Here is a 21402-nt window from a genome sequence, read left to right on the forward strand (position 1 = left end):
GGCAGGCCACTGGGCCTGACCCGCCAGGCTGTCACAGGTCTGTTTACCTTGCAAGCGCGAAGGGCGGCTCTGCCCTGCCCCTCCTACCACGCCCATGTACTACTGGGTCGTGGGTCTGCCCACCTGGCGGGTTTGGGTGGCGGCTCCGCTCCGCCCCCTCTCCAATTGGGGTCACGCGGTCACCACGCTGGCGAGCCGCTGGGCCTGCTCCGGGGGCTGGCGGCGGCCCGGCTCCTTCCCTCTGGCTCGAGGACAAATTGAGGAGACTCGGGTGACTGAGCCTCACCCCCCTTACCAGGAGACCAACTGCTTATGTCACCGCTGGTATTGATGAAGATCTCTCCTCCACCGCTTTCTGCTGACATCAGATCTCTGCCATGTTGGTATCCTATGCGAATGGCAGCATTTCGTTCCCCTTGCCAGGCAACCCAAGCAATGGGTGAGTCCTGACCTGCCCTCAGCAGGACCCGGACCGAGACACAGTTTCCGCGGGCTCCCAGCCCCGGTCCAGGGAAGTTCCGGGAGCCGGAACTCGGCCGCTCCGTGCTCGGTGTAAGCTCCTATAAGTGTAGGCTCCAAGAAGCAGCCCCCGCGGGCTCAGTTCCGGGAGCCGGAATTCGGCCGCTTAGTGTTTGGTGTATGCTCTGATAGTAGCAGGGTCCAAGAAGCAGCCTCCGCGGGCTCCGCAGCCCTGAGCCAGGGCGGTTCCGGGACGGTTCCGGGAGCCGGAACTCGGCCGCTCTGTGCTCGGTGTAAGCTCCTACAAGTGTAAGCTCCAAGAAGCAGTCCCCGCGGGCTCAGTTCCGGGAGCCGGAACTCGGCCTCTTGGTGTTTCGTGTTTGCTCTGATATTAGCAGGGTCCAAGAAGCAGCCTCCGCAGGCTCCGCAGCCCGGAGCCAGGGCGGTTCCGGGACGGCTCCGGGAGCCGGGACTCGGCCGCCCCGCGCTCCGTGTTCACTCCGATAAGATCAGATTTTAAGAAGCCCCCAGGCGCTGAACCCTAGCAATCTGTCTGCAAGCCGCAGGCGAATTGCAGCCTGAAATTACCTGTTCTATGGCTGAATGAGCTGCGGTCAGTCAAAAACAGGTGTGGTGACGTCAGTTTACCAACATGGTGGCTGCTGGCCTCCTCTGTGGTCTGACCGGTGTGGAGAACCGAGATGGACCGCTTCCTTCCCCGTCTCGAACCCAGAATTCAGCCCTGAGTGCGGTGCTTGCGCGTCTGGCAGAAACTGCAGCGCTGTAACCCTGCGTCTCTATCCCAGCGCGCCTTGCAGACTCCAGCCGCGGGGCGATTCGCTGAATAAGCAGTTTTACCCTCCGTGCGACAAACCTCTCCCCAATTCTATTCTTAATAGCACAAAAATACATACAATGAGATACTTCTCTTCTAATTAAATGTTTTAAAAGTACACTTAAAGAGGAGAGCAAACAAACAGCTTGGTACCCACCCACAATCCTATCCAACTACCTTTACCAAATGCCTCTTTTGAGGCTATACAAGCCATTTATAACCCTTAGTTCTGCTTTGGTTCCCTTCCCTTGTTGTTCTTTTTGCCAATGAAAACAATGTAACAATATCTCCTTTTCTTGATAAGGGAAGATCCTGAATGCATCTGCAAACAAGCTTGAAAGGCTTGATTCTGGACCAGTAGGATTCAAGCCAGCCCAGTCTGTCTCTAGGTATTGGGGACCCCCACCAACCAAAACCCTCTAATTCTTTCTATGCTTGGTAAAACAGCTAGGGACTTGATTATCTTAGGAACCTCAGTTATCCATGAACATTGCTTATAATCACATAAAAACAACAAGAAACTTCAAAACAAGCCAGGACTCAGTGCACTGAACACCGAGAAAATTCACCTGAAGAAATTCCAAAGATTACTTGTTCAAAACCAAAACTGGATGCCACTTTGGCAACAAAAACAAGTCATTCTTTAATGAGCCACTACAATTGCAAAACACTTGCATACCCTGTATTCATCTAGCCAAGTGAATAACATCTCAACTGAGATGACTAAAGGAAGATAATCCAAAATTCCCTAAAACAACCCAAAGCTTTCAAATTCCACCACATGAATGTTTATATTGTGTTCTATATGATGATATGTTATATCATCACTCTCTTCCCAAATCAATTTTTGACATTGTATGTAACTCCAGAAAAAGCAATATATACTTTACTGATCAATTTTTATGCTTCAAAAAACAACAAAGATGTGATTATTCCCATTTTACAAAATATGTCCAGGGAATTTATATACCCTCAAAAAACCTTTACTTTTTTTTTTTTTTTTGGTTGTTGTTGTTGTTGTTAAAGGGCTGCAGGATTACTTGATCATAATCCTCAGGTCAGTGAAGATTTACTATAGAACAGATATACGATAGCAGCTGGTTAGCTGTTTCATACCTTCAGTGAGAGAAAAAAAAATTTAAATTACAACAAGAGGTATTATTATACGTGATGGGAATACAAAGTACTGCAGGAAGGACTTTTAAGATGTTTTTTAAGGTTATTAAGGATTAACTCTCTAAAATAGTTTAAATACTTAATCATACACAAAGACAAAATAATGAGCTTGGGCAATCCCTTGCAGACCTATGATTCTGCAGAAATGAGCCATGACACACGTGAGTCTTTGAAGATAAAGATATTTTCTACACATTAACGAGGGATAAAGATGTACAATTTCCATGTACTGTAATTAAATATCCATCTCCCACCAAGCTCATAACACCTAAAAAATGAAATATATTTTGGTTTTTCATTAGTGATTACAATGTTTTATACAAATATTCATAGTCCTTCCTCTGAAGTGTGGCATGTTTGATCTCTTCCTCACAAGGCCTACTGAGCAGACCTTAATCAGAATGGATCACAAATGGTAAATGGGATAGCAAATAACATCAAATAGGTTCAGGTGATTGGTATAATTTCTACCATAATGGAAAATAATTACGACAATTGGGAGAGTCATGAGCCTATCAGTGTCCCATAACTATTTGCTTATAAGTGTGACTATTCACAGTATCAACAAAGCATACAAAAGTACAAGTCTTAATTGAGTATTTTGGAAAATAATCTCTATGTTTTGAACATGAGCCAAAATTAGAACCATTAATTTTGACCAATGAACCAAGCATTTAGGACCACATGATTATATTGTTATTCTTCTTAATACATATTTTTCAATATACACAAAAAATATTCAATAGAGTCCCTCCAGCAACAATTCAAATCAAGCAGAGGAAAAGGAACAGATGTGTCTGTTGTATATCTTTATGGAATGGTAGAATATTTCATGTTTAGACATTTCTTCTTCAGAAAATATTAATGCTGATCCTGAGCCACTGCATTCTAATTCTTTTTTAATATTACTTTTAAAAAAAGATTTAGATAGGACTATTAGATCATATACAGATAATTATAAAGTAAATAAGTTTTATGTTAACTGCCATTTTATGTTAACTGCACCAAACTTCACTTTTGGATTCCCTTTTTCCTTTTTATGTTCACTATTATCAAAACTATACACACTCAGGCCACTGGCCAGCACCTTTGAAGAAAATTAATTTCTCTCTCTTATTTCTCATCAAAATTCTGGATTTTTCCCTTTGTAGATTCATCCATTGGGAAATCAAATGTTTAAATATAAAATTCTATTACCCTTTAGACTTATAAAGTTTTTTAATATATATAACTTGGCTTTTTATAATAATCTCATAGTATGGATTTTATTTTCTTTCTTTTAAATAATGAGGGAACTAACATCAAGTTATGCATATCTAGTGAGCTGTTGAGCCAAGACTAAAATCCAAGTGCCTCTTTTCTCAATCTCATGGCTTGCCAATACACAAAACAGTTAATAAATTCAATTGTATAGCCTAGCACAGTGCTACCCGGACTAGTATAAAATGGATATTAGCTTCACTAAAGAGAATAAAAGTAATAGTAAGTTAATGTGTTATCTCACTCATATGATTGGCATTTTTCAAAAGACTAACTTGGAAAACTATGCTCTTAAGACAATGAATTTCCATTATTAAAATATATTTATTCATTCACATGTTCACTCAGTAACCTTTAATTAACTAGTACAATGTTTCAGGCCCTGAAAGAAGACAACCTGAATAAGACATTTTTACATACCTAAGTATTTCCTAAACATCATTGATTAGGGTGTGATAAATAATAAAAAGAGGTATCTACAGGTTGTTATGCAATCAACAGTGGGGGAAACAATTCTTTTGAAGGCTTCATGTGCAATGTGATGAGTGAGGTCACATGTGTTTGACGAATTTGCTAAGAGGGCCGCGGTGGGTGTTCCAGGCACCTGGGACCTCATGAAGAGGACACAGGTGGAAAATAACACGAGATGTGGAAGGAACCACCTGTCATGCAGAATAGCTCTAACAATGTGCAGGACACATAGATGAATCTACAAATGAAGGACCTCATGGACGGAGCTGAAGACTTTGAATTTAACCCTGAATGCTATAAGGAGCCACCAAATGACTAAAAGAAGAAAGTTCAACGTAAGATTTTTGTTACAAAAATATTACGCTCCAAGTAAGGAAAATTAGAAACATCCCTTTGGAGATGCATTTGAGGCATGAAGGACTTCCCAGTATTCCTCCATCACATGGTAGAGAGACAATTTTTCCACCTGGCATTTTCATTGAATAACTCTGGCACACAAAATATTTCATAATTTTGACTAAATCAAAGCTATGTTAAACATGTCCTACATTATTGTATTATATATTTTAAAATATTTTGCTTTCTAATTTGTCTCAGTTAGTGTTTTGGGTTTGGCACTTGTCTCAAAGATTTATGAATGGGAACTCACAGTGGAAATTACAGAACACAGGTACTAGCAATCTCCGCATTCTGGCAAAAGCCACATTTTAACAAAATGAGAATTAGTAGCTACATGGCAGCATTAGTGGAAAACGTAGCTCAAATTAAATTCAAGCAACATCGAAAATTACAGGATCTCTCACTTGCTTTCAGAGAAAAAGGTCAGTTCTCCTACTGTTGACAAGAAGAGAAAAAGGAGCCTTATATTTAAGGGAAATTGCCTAAGGCTTTATGGAACTGTGGAGGAAACTGGCACTTCCAGTGATCTACTTTATTTAATTCCAGTGTTTGGAATTAATAATTGAACATGCCAACCACAAAACATGAGGGAAAAGGATGGGAAGAAAACTACCTAGATCTTTCTCGGATAATCAAAACACATAGCGTCTCATTCCCAAACTGGAAAGCTTCAAAGAGGATCATGAAGCCAATTCATGCATTGCCCATAGTAATGAGAATAATACAGATCAGAGTTGGCAGAGAAGGCGATGTGGGGCAGCAAAGGGCATTTCTCTAAAATGAGGAGGCAGGTGAAATGAAAAAATGTAACATTTTAAAAAATGATGCAGTTGAGCAAATGCAACGAGAGGAGGATTGAGCCCATCAAAAGAAATCGCAGGGGGAGATTTTTACCTCACATCTCAATGTAATTTTTCAAATAAGTTCTCAATTATGGAACTGATAATGGAATCCTCTTCTCATATATAAGTAAAATATTAAAGATTTATATGTGGTTTCTACATATAAAGGAACAAAGTCTATAGCCTTCTCTCCAAACTAAGAAAGAAAAACAAGCCAAAACCATTAATCAAGGTCACAATGATGAATACATTTTAGTATGAAAGCAGTATATAGATGAAAATATCTAGTAATAAAATAGGGTGTCTCAGTTTCAAATATAATATTATAGAAAGTTCTTATTACAGACTATCTCTGAAATCTATTTTCTACTATTTTTATAATGGATCCCCTTTTCTTGTTATAATATCTTACATCTGGAAATATTAACATTACAGATTTTAAATGAGCATGAAATGATAAATAAAAATAGTCCACAATCACAAAATTAACCCATGAAGAAAAATAATTCAAAATTATCCAAAAAAGAGTAGTAAGCCAATTTGTATTTAATTCTCTATGGTCTGCAATAGAAATCTACTCATTTGAAGGTAGAAATATATTCAACATAAAATTATGTGTAGATGAATGTCTAAACAAGCCTTTTCTCTGCAGAAAACTGTGATGAAAGCTGTGTAAGGTTGAGAAGTCAAATTCTCACCAGCCAGCTTCATAGCTGGTGTGCAGGAAGAAAGCATGAAGTGTACATTATCATATGTGGACCTCTCAAGGTTTCTCATTATTCCATGATTCCAACACCTAGCTTATAAATGAATTAAAACTTTAAGTCAACAAATACCCCCACTAAATAAATGTTCAAAACAACTGAGTATTTGGAGTACAAAAGTAATCTGTCCTTTTAAGTTCAAGCACTTACTCAAAGAAGGGACACAAAGAAAGCATAATTTGTTACAAAGACAGCAGATCACATTCATACCTTAGGAGTCACGGATTTTTACATTTATTCAAGCCATACTCAAACTTCTTTGTTCAAGAGACCAAAAGAAAATCAGACCTGGAGTTTTGTAATTCAAATCCTACAAGAGGAAATAATAAGCATTCAAGCCTCCAAAGAGTTTTTATTCACTGAGAAGTTAAGGTCTAACCTCATTAATTTCATTTGGAAGGCATGAGGAGATGCATAGTATCAGATACTGATGAGTGGAGAGACCCATTCTCTACTGATGTATGCTTTATTTCCAGTTTTCTCCAAAGAAGATACAATTAGCCTTTCACCTACTAATCAGATGCATGACTTCATGCCTCTCAACATTTTGATTGATATTGATTAATGAGACTAAATTTAGGTTGCTACCAATATGAAAATATTCATTGACTTTTACAAGCCAAGAAGGTGGTTGGATAACCTGTTAAAGCATAGTTCATACTGAGTTTACCAAGGTGCTAACTTGAAACTCCTATAAACTAGTTATACTTACTCTGTCCAGTGGTGATGTGCTTCACCCCCAACGCCCATCAAGTTACTATGTCATAAAGGGGGTCCTGAGTCTCATATGTAAGTGAATGAATACAAACAAGCAGATCCACACCGTGGAATGGACTTCTCTTCAAGCACACTACACAGCCAGGAGCCAGGGCACCAACACATGATGGAAGATTTGTTCCTCAGCCAATCAGATTGACCATGATTGCCAGGTTAGCCTGGGAAATAAATCAGGCAAATACCCAGGGTTTTGTTTTGTTGTGTTTCAATGGATGAAGTGACTAATACTGAGCTTATTCTTCCCTACATTTAGTTTATCAAGGGCTAAGTATTAAAAATGTGTTCTTTCATTGGTTTTTATATATTTTTTTCTCTCTCTCATACATTCTCATTTCCTTAAAGTCAGGGCTGTGCATATATACTCATTTGATTTTCATTCCACATGCTCAGCACACAAGAAGTATTCCATTTCACAACCAGAAATAGATGAAAGTGAGAGGGGAAAGCAGAAAAAGAACTAGGGGGAGAAATAAAATGATTTTCATCTCTACCATGATGTGGATATCATGCAGGAAAATGATGGAAAGTGTGTTCTAGAGAGGGGGTGCTCCAAATGGCCATGGTGATCAGTATACCAACAAAATATTCATGAGATGATATGATGCCTAGGACCTTGCTGTACCTTAATATATGATAAATTTAGGACACTAAGGTAATTTATGTATTTGCTTGACTGGATAAATATACAGAAATATATGCAGATATAAATCTCAGACACGTTGTGCCAAAATCTTAGGTCTATATAACTATTTAAATTTTATATAATACCATGATATGCCAGTAGCCTTAATCCAATCTATGAAATAGGTCTTTTTTATTTTTATCCTTTATGATCACCTGTCATGTTTTAAACATGGGAGGAATATCCTAATTATGAAATGCTATTCCAAAATAGGTCCTATACACTATTCTAAAATTATGCATGTGTGTGCATGTGTGTGTGTATAAAATCACTAATCACAACACATTTTGAGTCTTAGTTCATATGACTTTATGAAGAGGCACTTATACATATTTCTTTCAAGTCTTTAGCCTCAATTATGTCGATCTCCTCTATGTTGCTTTAATACTCTCAATGGCAGACATTATAACTATATATCAATCATGCATTTACTTGTTGTTCTTTTCAACTAGTCCATAAACTTTTGAGAATTTTTTCTGTTTATCTATCTCACTGCAGGATATAACCTAGACTAACACAACAAACATCAACAATAACTCTATGTAAAATAAATGAGTGAATGATGAAACTAAATAATCAAAAAGGAAAGACAGTGGAATGAATCTGACACAACTTTCCCATGTACACATATGAATACACCACAGTGAACCTCATCATTCTGTACATCCTCAAAAAATTAATTAAAAAAAAAACTTCCTACTTTGTGGTCACACCAACATTAGGAAATGGAAGGATTATAAAGATGAATGATATCTAAGTTACACTCTTAATGTAGTTACAGAAAATATTATAGCATAGAAAGTGAGGGACACATCAAAAAGAAACTTGTGTAGGAATGTGGTTAAGAATTAATTCATTTTCACTGGTTTGGATGTTTAAAGCATGTGATCCATATTTCTAAAGGACAAAGTCTTTTTATCTCAGCTGGGTATCTTTACTTTTTGAATCATAAAGCATTGTCTTATCATATGAAGGATCTCCTCATAGTAAAAAACAGTGTATATGCTGAATATAGTAAAATTAGGCAGAAAAACAAGATAGGGAAGAGCAGATTTAATCTTCCCTTTAGCTCACATCAGCTCACTGGCTATACTGAACTGAATGACCAACATCTGCCATTCACAGACAAATCAATCCCATCTGTTAAGCCTCCTGAATTACTGCTATTTGGATGCACCAATGCAATCGTATAAAATACCCTTCAGGACATAACTAGAATAAACATATGTGGATAAAAGGCTTAAGGCCTGGGAGCAGTTATGGCACTTTATGTATTATCCACCAAAATGAGCAAGACTATATAATTACAAATTATCATACATGACAGAAAAAGTCAGCTAAATCGCCTCAAATAAATACAAAATGACTCATTGCATGAAGAAGGAAACATTTTACAGGAAAGAGGACTACAGTTTTTATTGATATCTTGATATAATTGGGGGCATTCAGATTTTTTCCCAGAAATAAAAAAAAGATGAACTTAATCATAATTTATCATATGTTTTCCCAAAGTATACTTTATTTATGCTATTATTAGCAAAAGTATGCTTTTAAAAATTGTTGGATGATCAGAAATACTTTTTTAATGCTAAAGGACTACTTAAAGCAGTAGTACATAGTTGTGGTTGCAGTGGGTAGAAATGTTCCCCAAATAACATCCCCAGACTTATAACCTTACATGTTCCCTTCCTTGGTAAAAGGTATTCTGCAAATGTAATTAAGGTTATAGGGCTTAAAACAGGGAGATTATCTTGGATTATATGGATAGATCCAATCTGATCTTATGAGCTCTTAAAAGCAGAGAACTTTAGCTAAAGGCAGAGACAGCCAGAAAGAAAAGTTAGAGAGTTCAAAACCTGAAAGAATAACTTATGCTATCATTGCTGGAATCAGACTCCCTGGAAGGGGAGTCAGACAGACTCTAGGAGCAGAAACAGTTCTCTCTTAAGCAGCAGGCAATAAAACACAGGGGGAACTCTGTTCTACAAAACAAGGAATGGATTCAACTCATATCTCAGTGAGCCTGGATAGAGCTCAATGGAGGTGACACTTTAATTTTGATCCTGGAAGACCTCGAACAAAGATTCCAATCTTTGTATAGCCAATCTCTGTAGAGACTTCTGATCCATGAAACTATGAGGTAGTAAGTGGATATCATTTTAGCCACTAAGATCGTGGCAATGGATTACAGAAGCAACCGAAAATTTATACAGAAGCCGCCTCTCTGAAATCAGACTTTCTGGGTTCAAATATCAGCCCCATTGCAGAGACATGATCTCAGAAAGATTACTCTTCTTACACAGGTTTCTTGAACTTTACAGCTGATTATAACTTCAGGAAAGTCATACCTCCACTTTAAGGCTCTGCATTTTCATTGGCAAAACTAAATTAACAAAAGCATATCTTCTTCATATATTTGTTGGGGGAATTGCTAAGTAAGTACCAACTACCGCAAGCAAGGTGCTTAGTTAGCACAGAGCTTCATATATAAATATGTGATAAACAAAAAAACAAATATTCATTATTTCTATTTAATATTGCATTTTTGATGTATTTAACTGGATGGTACTTTTATCTGAAATGTACTTTGAAATGTATTAAAAATAAGTAGATTGATGGATTAAAAAGGTTAAATAGAAACAGGACAGACGAAGTATAATATAATGTGAATGGTAGAATTGAAGTTATGGGTATGTGGATGTTTACTCTAAAACTGCTTTGTATAGCTCACAATTTTTAATATAAAAATTATATAAAATTGGAATAAAACAAAATTAATGAATGCCAGGGGCTGTGGTTACAGGAAAAAAAATAACCTTATGTGGAAGTGAATCAGATAGTTGTTGTTAGCAACATTACATTTTGAAATGAACCCTGGGTTCCAGCACTACCTCCTTCCCTTGCTTTTTCTATGCCCTTTTTCTGAGATGCTAAGAGAATTAAATTATATCAGGAGTGTAAATTCTCAGTGTAGTATAAAAATCTTACACAACTAATAATTCTTCACAAAGTGATACATTAGTATGTTTTAAAATAGAGTCATTAAGTCTAATGAAATTATTTCACCAAACGTATAAGAAAATGTAACATGAATTTCATGACAGCTCCCCACTTAGTGTACATCCCCTCACTCTTCTGGTTGCTGAGCATTGCTTTCATTCCTTTCTCAACAATCATCTCTCAAATTGACTTGCATGTTCTCAGGTTGATTGCTTGGAATTTTCAAGCAAAATTACTATGAATTCTTGGTTACTAAAGAAAGGTAGTTACTAGAAAGATTGACTACCGATTTTACTAAATGTATTATGTACCTCATTTTTATCCAGAAACCAAACATGTAATAGTTCTTTTTATTTTTAGTACAGTATATTTATATAAAATAGTGGGGTTTACTTAGAAATATTCATAAACCCACACAACATAGTTTTCTCCATTACAATCCTCAGTATTTCCCCACTCCTGTCCTTTCTGCCCTCCCCCTAACCCTCTTCTCTAGTCTAGTATTAGTTCTTTTAATAATTAGCTACTTGTGACCAAAGGTTTTAATGTAAGTTTATTATATACAGTTGGGTTAAGGATTCTGAAATTACAGGTATCTTAGCATGATACTAAACTCTCAAATCCAGTCTACAGATGCAATTTCTATTGTTCAGCAGTTCTATTTTGTATGAGTGTTCTCATATGCATAAAATGGAAAATTCACTTTCAGATTTTATGAAATTCAATGTAATTTTTGAATTTACTTATTTAGAATGTAGAATTTATAGCTTATATGCAACTGTATTAAATACTAATGATGGATGTTTGGAAAATATTCATAGGATTTAATAATCATATGCTGATTACAAAAAAATTCAATCTATATGATTTCTATTTTGGGTACTACAATGAGTGATAAACAATAATGAGATTGTAAAAGCAAGTAAAATAAAGATATGTAAGCACTGGATTTAATATGCATCTGGGCCCCACCAATAACCCTTAGAATAATATTAGGAAGACGTTGTTCCTATGTAAGTCAATTTTTAAAAAACCCTGTGTGTGCAGGTGTGTGTGTGTGTGTGTGTGTGTGTACTCCCCTCACGTCCACTCAAGATACATGGGAAGGTTTACTTAAATTAGCATTTTTTAAATTCATCTATAATAAATTGCTAGCTCTCCTAGATGAATGCAGGAAGTGATATTTCTAGTGTTTATGTTAGAGTGGTTATGATTGATTATTCACTACTTTCTTTAAAATATGCATTCTCACAGTCTGCTAAAATATAAAGAAAAAAATTTAACCCAACGAACAATGTTTTTCATCATATTTAGACAAGTATTGAGGAAACACGTTGATTCGGTAAAGTTCAACTTGAACATAATCAGCAGAAATAGACTCCATACTACAAACTAAATGCAAAAAAGTAAAAATGTTTTAAATTCTCTCCTGAAAGCACAACTACATTGCACACTTACCACTGAACCATTAAGTCCATGGTCCATGTATGACTTGGACCATGAAGACCAAGTCAGTAATCATTCTATATGTAAAAGGATAACAGACATAAACTAAGTGAAGAAACTATATGCGGCTCAACAGCATAATAACAAACAATAGGTAGAGAGAACAGGGGGAAAAGCACAACTATAAGAAGGAACTGACTCCAGAAACTCTGTTAGCTAGCAAGTTGGGAAAAATTTCATGGAATTAATATATTTACTTGTATCTTCATTCTTCCATCATATTTTCACATGAAAAAATAGCAAAACCAACATGGCTCAGATCTATTTGATATTGAATTTAGTCTCTCTGCATTTCAACTAGATGACATTCTAATTTATCTCTGTATAAGTTAGATGGCCCATTCAAACATTGATTAGTGAGGATCATTTAGTAAAGAAATGAGGTGTTATTCATAGACGTGTGAAGACGATTAAGGAAACCAATGAGTGATGGTAAATAACCAAGGAGCATTCATGGTGGAAAGTGAATACCATCCCTAGGCCTATGAGACAAATGAGGGTGACAGTCACCAGGGAGAGCTGTAGCTCTTGAGATGCAGCCTTTGTTCAAGGACTATAGCCATTGCCAATTTAAGATCCAGTGAGGAAGAAAACAGAGGAGTCAGTACAGACACCTCTCGTCTCCTGGTCTCCTGGCACTTGTTCCAACTGCAGAATTCTGCTGGGTTACAGAGGGCAAAGAAAGTAGCCCATTATAGACACCTCTAGAATATAAGGAAAAGGAAGGTGGAAAGAGGCTTGGAGAGACAAATAAAGACCCAAAAAATGAAGATCTTTTATATCTTTCAATGCATTCTTTTAGGGAGAAGACTGACAAAAAATATATTAAAACATGGCACTATACGAACTCCATATCAGTCCCCTGCAGTGGCTCAGTCAGATGGCTGGATAATTCCCCTACAATTAACTGAACCAGGCCAGCCTTCCCCCAAGGTAATATATTAAAATATTGAAGTGGTCAAAGGAACTATTACCCATCTGAGGGGAAAGCATTCATATTTTTTACCATTGAGAGTGATGTTAGGGTTTTTTTCACTCACCCTGATGGAGGATGTTCCCTTTTATTCCTAGCTTGTTAGGAACTTGTATTATAGAGTCATAATTCCCTCCCTCCCTTCTTTCCTTCCTTCCTTCCTTTCTTTCTTTCTTTTCTTCTTTTCTTCCTTCCTTTCTTCCTCTACTCTGGCTTACTCTGAGAATATTAAATTGTTTTCCTTTGTTATTTTGTTAACAATGAATTGGTCAATTACATTGGTTTCCATGCTAAATAAATCTAATTTGGATTTCTAGGATTAAACCCAATGATCAATATATATTATGCTTTTTATATATTGTTAAATTCTATTTGCTAATATGAAGTCTATGTTCATAAGTGATATTGATTTGTAGCTTTCATATCTTGTAAAGAGCTCTGATTTCAAATCACAATAAAACCATACAATGAGTTAAGAAGCATTTCCGCTTCTTCTGCTTTTTGTAAGAGTTTTTGAAGAACTATTATTATTTCTTTTAAAATTGTTTGCTAGAATCTACCAGTGGAGGCATCTAGGCCAGAGATTTTCTTGGCAAGAAGATTTTAAGTCTAAATTCAATTTCTTTAATAAATTTGGGGATATTCACATTTTAAATTTATCTTTTATTTGTTCTAATTAGTTCTACAGGACAGTAGAATGTACTTTTGACACATCATACATAAATGGTATACAATTTCTCATTCTAATTGTGCATAATGTAGTCACATATGTACGGAGTAATAATGTCTGATTCATTCTACTGTCCTTACCACCATACCACTTCCCCTCCCTTCAGTCCCCTCTACCTAATCTAAAGTAAGTCTATTCTTCCCTAGCCCTATCCCTTATTGTGAATTAGTATCTGAATATCAGAGACAACATTTGGCCTTTGGTTTTTTGTAATTGGCTTATTATCAGCTCCATCCATACTGGCAAATGTCATCATTTCATTCTTCTTTAAGGCTGAGTAATATTCCTTTGTGTATATATAATACATTTTCATTATACATTCATCTGCTGAAGGACACTTAAGTTGATTCCATAGTATAGTTATTGTGAATTGAGCTGCTATAAACATTCACGTGGTTGTGTCACTCTAGTATGCTGATTTTAACTCTTTGGGTTTTAAACTGAGGAATGAGATGGCTAGGTCAAATGGTGGTTCCATTCCAAGTTTTCTGAAGAATCCCCATAACACTTAAGTGGGCTCAATTCTTAACACCACAAAAGAAAAAAAAAGTGAAAATGGGTTTGGAAAATGAAATTTGTAAGGCAGAAATCATAAACACCATTCAAGGAATTATTTCTACTATATTTTTTTAGCTTTAGTTTTTTTTTTTTTAAGAAAGGGACATAATTAATTATATAACTGTAAATTAATTAAACTACACAATTTATTTATATAACTTTATATAACTATACATTATAATTATGATTTTACATAATTATAATTTATATAATATTTATGTAATTATTAAATTAAATTATATAACTATGTAATTTTAAAAATCACCATGTAGCAATGAAAGATAAATTAAAAAGAAAATGATGAGAGGCAGAAACAGGAGGAAAATTATTGAAATGGTGAAGAACTGCATTTAAAAACAACTCTAGAAAGAGCTTCACTCTGCTGAAGCTGAATTTGAAAAACAACATGAAGGAGTTGATGGTGATGCTGGGTTTTGTAGCTTAAAAATATAGATGATGATTTTTTCAAGCATAACAGTAAGAAAAGCATAAAGAAGAGAAATTTTTATGGAGAAAGAAACTAAATATATCACATTAGGGTAAGGTAAGGTGGCTATATGACATCCAACTAAACATATTATGATCCCAAAATATTTCTCTTTGACATTCACAGCCACTATATTTTATTTGGTAATCCTACATTTACATAATAGAAAGAAGTTGAAATTTGGCAATCCAATGATTTTTCATTCCTTCTAAACTTATCTAAGTCATCATCCACATGTAACTTTCATATCATAATAATTGCCCAGTTGTTGGTTCTCCTGTTTGAACTGAAGCACAATTTAATTCTGGATCCATCAAAAATCTTTCTTGAAACTCGTGCAGATCTACTTCTTTCATCTCTCTTGAGTCCCTTTGTGAAGTTCAGGCAGAAGAGTCTGGATGCTTGCAGAGAATGTTAACATCTTTGAAGAAAAAAAATTAAAAAGTGACTTTTACTTAAGTAGATACTTACACAAAAGTTAACATAGAATTTTAAAATAAGCCCTTCTCTTCCCTCTTGTTAGTGGGAAAACTACATTTTCATTGAAATTCTGGATAAAAATAAAATAAAGACTATATGATAGAGGATGAATAATACCTCAAACTGCAATATTTCACTGTAAGTTAAGACCTGTTTCAGAATTAGCTTCCTGATGTTAGAGTCTGTAAACAAGTCTGGATGGCGCCTGGCATTTTGCCAGAGGGAGTGGTTTGTGAAGTAACGCCAGCGAGCCATTAAGTGTGGAGATTCCTTATTGGTTGACTGCTGTATCTAGTTTATGTTAATTAAGATAAGCTGTGTGGAATGTATATATACCCCTCCTGTCCTACAATAAACGGCTCCCACTCCTGCTGTATCAATCTACACAAGTTGCTCGTCACCCCGGTTATTTTGCTACAGCCAGACTGCAGCATCCTGATCCATACTTTTGTCTCTTATCAAAGGAAAGAGAGTTCAAATTATACTGAAACCAGAGTACAAAAACCTTTTCCTGACTTATCAACCATTCATTTCTTGTTGCAAAGCTCCTTTAAAGATTTTCAACATGTCTAAAGCCCATGGAGACATCCATCCACAAATCATGACCTTTTAAACAAATAATGAGAATTTCAGTAGCGTTGCATTCATAATATCCAAGAGTGAAATTTTTGTTTTTCTATTTTACTAGCTTTTACTCTTTCAAGTTCTTCAACTACCTAACAAGCATTTTTTTCAATTATAAATGACTTCCTGACTTTATCCATTATGAAAAGAAGTAGATTTAGATTTATTCTCAGTAATAACACTTATTAAATTAATATTTTCTTTTTTAAAGACCATAAAAGAGGTGCGCCTGCTGCCACCTGCATTGCCACCGCTTTGGGACTGGCTGTGTATGATTAGGCCACAATCTTCAATGAGTAAACATATTCCTCAGTTCTGTTGTGTTCTTGGTCACACATTTATGGAATTTCTGAAGGGCAGTGGAGATTACAGGCACAGCACGACCTCTTTGCAGACAAGTGAACTGTAGAAATTCATTACTACTCTACCAAGAGGCCCCCATAAGAGTTGTTAACCTGGACACAGACCTATTAAATTGAAAATCCACTGAGCATTTTACAAGAGTTCTGACCTGGAAGGGGTAAACCTCAGTGCACTTCCTTTCTATTGCCCCAGTATTACTGGATTAAAGAATTGCTGCTTCTTGTTAGGAGGCTCACTTCATTTCCCATTACTCCCAACTTCATACTCAAAGCACTGAGAATATCAAGTGGAGTATATTGAAGTAAACTTCAGTTACTTTGCATCATTTCTGTATTCAGGTTTTTAAATTCTTTTATAACCCTATTGAGTGTTTTTTAACTAAATTAACATGGCTCGAATGAACCGCCCTACTCCTGTGGAAGTTCTGTACAAGAACAAGAGATTTCTTATTACACACAATCCAACCAATGCAACCTTGTGAAGCAACCTATGACACTACTCTTGTGGAGAAAGAAGGCATCCAAGTTCCTGATTGGCCTTTTGATGATGGTGCACCACCGTCCAACCAAATTGTCCATGACTGATTAAGTCTTGTAAAAATTAAATATCGTGAAGAACCAGGTTGTTGTATTGCTGTTCATTGTGTTGCAGGCTTTGGGAAAGCTCCAGTGCTTGTTGCCCTGGCATTGATTTGAAGGCAGAATGAAATATAAAGATGCTGTACAATTCATAAGACAAAAGCGGTGTGGAACTTTTAACAGCAAGCAACTTTTGTATTTGGAGAAGTATTGTCCTAACATGCGGCTGTGCTTCAAAGACTCCAATGGTCATGGAAACAACTGTTACATTCAATAAAACTCGGGCACCTGATGCTATTGCCTTGGAAGTGGAACTTAAGACAGTACCTAACTTGTAATACATATCAGACAGCATGTTGCCGTGGTAAATAAGTCTGATGAAGCTTCCATAGGAGTATTGGAAAGCAGTTTTACCAGGTAACAATCTTGACAGAATTTCAATCTCTCTGTTTGGGTTCTGATCAACTTGTTCGGACACTTAGCAAAAGATTCTTGCTGTTCACAATTTAAAATGTGCTTATTGTTTGTAACAGTTGACCTTTCCTGAAATCATGGGGTACTGAGTTAATATCTTTAAATCCATTTCCATGCCCGAATCTTACATAAGAAATTTAGAAATATTAGGTGCCAAAATAGCCAGCACATTACTTATATATTTTTAGTATCATACAAAACCAAAATTCCAGGAACTAAGAACACTCTAGATCTTATGTGATTTATCCCTTCAGTCATTTCAAACATTATAGGGCCTATATGATTATTTGCCTGCTCATTTTATGTTTACATCTCCCACATTCATACATCAGGTTTACTTTTACTATTGGGGTTTTTGGTTTTTGTTTGTTTTGGATTTGATTTGTTTGTTTGTTTGTTTAATTTTTACCAAGTCTTACAGCAATTATTTAATACCTTTCTATAAGTCTGATTTTTTGCTGTTATGGGAAACCGCCATTTTGAAAACCTAAGTTTTTACAGAAGCACATGTCTTCAAGTCTCCAGACAAAAAAAAAAAAAAACCTTACAGTTAATTTAACGTTTGCACCCTGAGGAGCAACCTAACAGGGTCGGCCTGAAAAAAAGAAGGGGAGGGGGCTCTTAAATATTTTTAGTAAAATGTTGCCTTTGTCTCATGCAGAACCTGTAGAATATATACTCTTTAATTTAGTAAATATTTTTTAAAAGTTAGAGATGCTCTGTTATTGTAGCTAAAACAATTCTTAATGACAAAAGTTCTAAATTTATTTTTCATAATCATCAGAAGTTGTTTACTAACTCTTTTTTTTTTTTTCTGGTTTTCTTTTATTCCCAACCTCTTGAAAAAAAAAAAAAAGTGAGTTTCTGCTGACGAATTGAGCAGTCATCTAATGTTTTATCTGCCTTTTGAGCTGTGTAACTTAATATTTGGATACTTGATAATTTTGTTTTATTATGTAATTGATAAAATGGTGATGTGTATTAATGTTAGTTCAACCATCTATTTATATTGTCTGGGAACATGTGGTTATAGTTCTGTGGGAGAAATAATTTGTCAGTGTTCACCAGCTTGTAAAAACTAGTGCAAGAGCTTAACATCTAAATAAATAATGAAACGCAAAAAAAAAAAAAAAAAAAAAGACTATATAAGAGCTAACAATTTCAAATCAAGCAATCCAGACACATTTTATAGATAAGGAAAAGATTTTTATTCAACAGAAATCTTTTATATTTGAAAATATCTTCAAGATCTGACTACTAGATAAAGTACAAATTGAGAAATGTGTAACTGAAAAATATGTTAACTGAGTACTTGATAATGACTGAGTAACGTTTGTATGGGTAATCTGTAAACTCGTAGAGGCCCAGTGGCATTACTTCCCCATCAGACAGGGCAGGTAAACATCCACTGAATTTCTAGTGATTTCCAGGGGTTGAAAATTTACAAGAATCCCTTAAAACCAACTCTAAAACTTACACTAAGACTTGCAGGAAAACCTTCCTCGTACAACCATTCATATTTCTAAGGTAGAATTTGATACCTTCCTTTAGTTTTCCTTCAGTTGAGATGATTAACTAAATACCTCTATTTTCTTTGTAAGAGTTCTTCAACAATTAAAGACCAGTTACTAAGGTCCACCTGTAAATTTAGTTAGCATTTAAGGCACTCTTTGAAAGTTAGACAGTGGGAGAAATTGTCCAATGAGAAAGGAAGTACATAAGACACAAAATAAAATAAATGGATTCTGGTTCTGCTTCTAGATAAACTTAAAAATATTTTGATTTTTCTGTACTAATTTTTGGATAAGACAAAGATTTAATTCATCAAATAAGTATTATACAACACTTACCTATGCAAGAAACTATACCATGGCAATGGAGTAATGAAACAGATGAGGTTCTTGCTTCAAACAAAATAGTGGGAATGAGCAAAAGTGATCATTGGTGGAATAAGATGTCACAGTACCTATCAGAGGGTGTTGGTTACAAGTTATCCTGTATTCCTCAAAAGTGTATAATGATATGCAATATGTATAAAAACCTGAAACATGTCACACAAATTAAAAGTAGTCTGCCTATTATTGTCTCTGAAGGTGATTAAAATGTACCTGGATCGTTGATAGAGTCACTTCACAGGTCAGTCATTATCCATTTAAATTTGTATAGTTAAAATTAAAGCATAATGAACTGCCTATGATGATATTAAGTGAATGCATGCCTAATAAAGTAATTTCATACTCCAAAGATATAATTATGTTGCATTTTCTACTCACACCATGAAGGCCAATGAATAATATGGAGACACACAGGCTTCTTTGCAGCACAGAAGGTATGTCTGAAGTCACCAAAACAAGAATAATATGGTTCAACTGAACATAAATTGTTCCTTTTAATGTGATGTTGGGATCACAGAAAAATAGGCATGGCAATTTTTGTTATGACTTGAAAGTGCTTAAATGTCTAAGTGTTGGAAGATGTTTTTACATACCAGTAATTTTTATAGTAATGTTACTGGCCCCAACATCTACAGATCTACCAAGGGAAAGAGAAAATTATTATTCTATTATTCTCTTTTCATAGATGAATCAAATGTTACATTCTGCAAAGCAATAAGATTTGAAACTCTTTTAAAGCAATTGTTATCAGCCCTTCTAGAAACATCTATTCACAGATAATTAATTATATAATTATATGTATAATAAGGTTTCCTAAAGCCTACTCTTTTTTTATTTGTTTTAATTAGTTACACATGACAGTACAATGACCTTGACATATCATACATTTGAATCAGATGGAATATAATTTCTCATTATTCTGAGTTTACAGGTTGCAGAATCATTTTGGTCAAGCAGTCACATATATACACACAGCAATAATAATGTCTATCTCATTCTACTGTCCTTCCTTTCCCCCCTTCTCCTCCCCTCCCCTCCCATCACTTCTTTCTACTCAATCTAAGGTGATGCACATCTTTTTTTTTTCCCCTCACATCTTCATACAGGTATTTTGTATAACCATGAGAGTCTCCTTCCATCTTCCATACAATTCCCTTTCTCCCCTCCTTTCCCTTCCACCTCTCTTCCCTATCTAGAGGTAATCTTCTTCTCATGCTCTTCCTCCCTACCCCATTTTGAGTCACCCCCCTTGTATCAAAGAAAACATTCGGCATTTGTTTTTTAGAGATTAGCTAACTTCACTTAGCATAATCTGCTCTAATGCCATCCATTTCCCTGTAAATGCCATGATCTTGTTATTTTTTATTGCTGAATAATATTCTATTGTGTATAAGTGCCACATTTGTTTATCCATTCATCTACTGAAGGGCATCTAGGTTGGCTCCACAGTCTAGCTATTGTGATTTGTACTGCTATAAACATTGATGTGGCTGTGTCCCTGTAGTATGCTGTTTTTAAGTCCTTTGGGTATAGACTGAGAAGAGGAATAGCTGGGTCAAATGGAGGTTCCATTCCCAGCTTTCCAAGGAATCTCCATACTGCTAAAGCCTACTCTTAAAAACAGTTTTAACATAATATGCAATGCAATGTACACTTGCAAGTAAAAAAAAAATCATATTTGCTTTAAATGTTCTATAATTCTGATTCAAGCTACAGCTCTCCCTAGTTAGTTTAATTAACCAGGTTTTAAATGATTATAATTACATTCATAAAAAGAATAGCTTTTAGTAAATTCATTTATGACCAATGTGATATCATTTTACTCTAAATAAATACAAAATATTTTCCTATTTATGCTCTCAAATGTTATATAGCCCAAGTCACTAAGCCAAGATTTTATTGATTCTTATGACTTAGGGTACAAATTCCTGTTCCCTTCACAATCCTTATCCACAGTTACACAGCAAATGAAAATCAGTTCAGGACAAAACAGATGGAAAATAGCTTAGTTCATTAGGCAACATTCCAGGTGTTTGTTTCTGGCAAAAAGTTAAGGAAAAAAAAAAAAA

At 35.5% G+C, this 21402-nt stretch overlaps 1 protein-coding gene and 1 pseudogene across 13 annotated transcripts in view; one reads left to right on the forward strand and one right to left on the reverse strand.

The window, feature by feature from the left end:
- The window catches only part of Kcnc2 (potassium voltage-gated channel subfamily C member 2), a 189627-nt gene that overhangs the window by 97892 nt on the left and 70333 nt on the right, over positions 1-21402 (reverse strand). The window lies entirely within an intron of this gene.
- LOC124083947 (protein tyrosine phosphatase type IVA 1-like) lies at positions 16775-17282 on the forward strand (annotated as a pseudogene).

The sequence above is a fragment of the Marmota monax genome, unplaced genomic scaffold (genome assembly GCF_021218885.2).
Source record: "Marmota monax isolate L192 unplaced genomic scaffold, Marmota_monax_Labrador192_F-V1.1 WCK01_AAM20220418_F8-fsc00056, whole genome shotgun sequence".
Lineage (NCBI taxonomy): Eukaryota > Metazoa > Chordata > Mammalia > Rodentia > Sciuridae > Marmota > Marmota monax.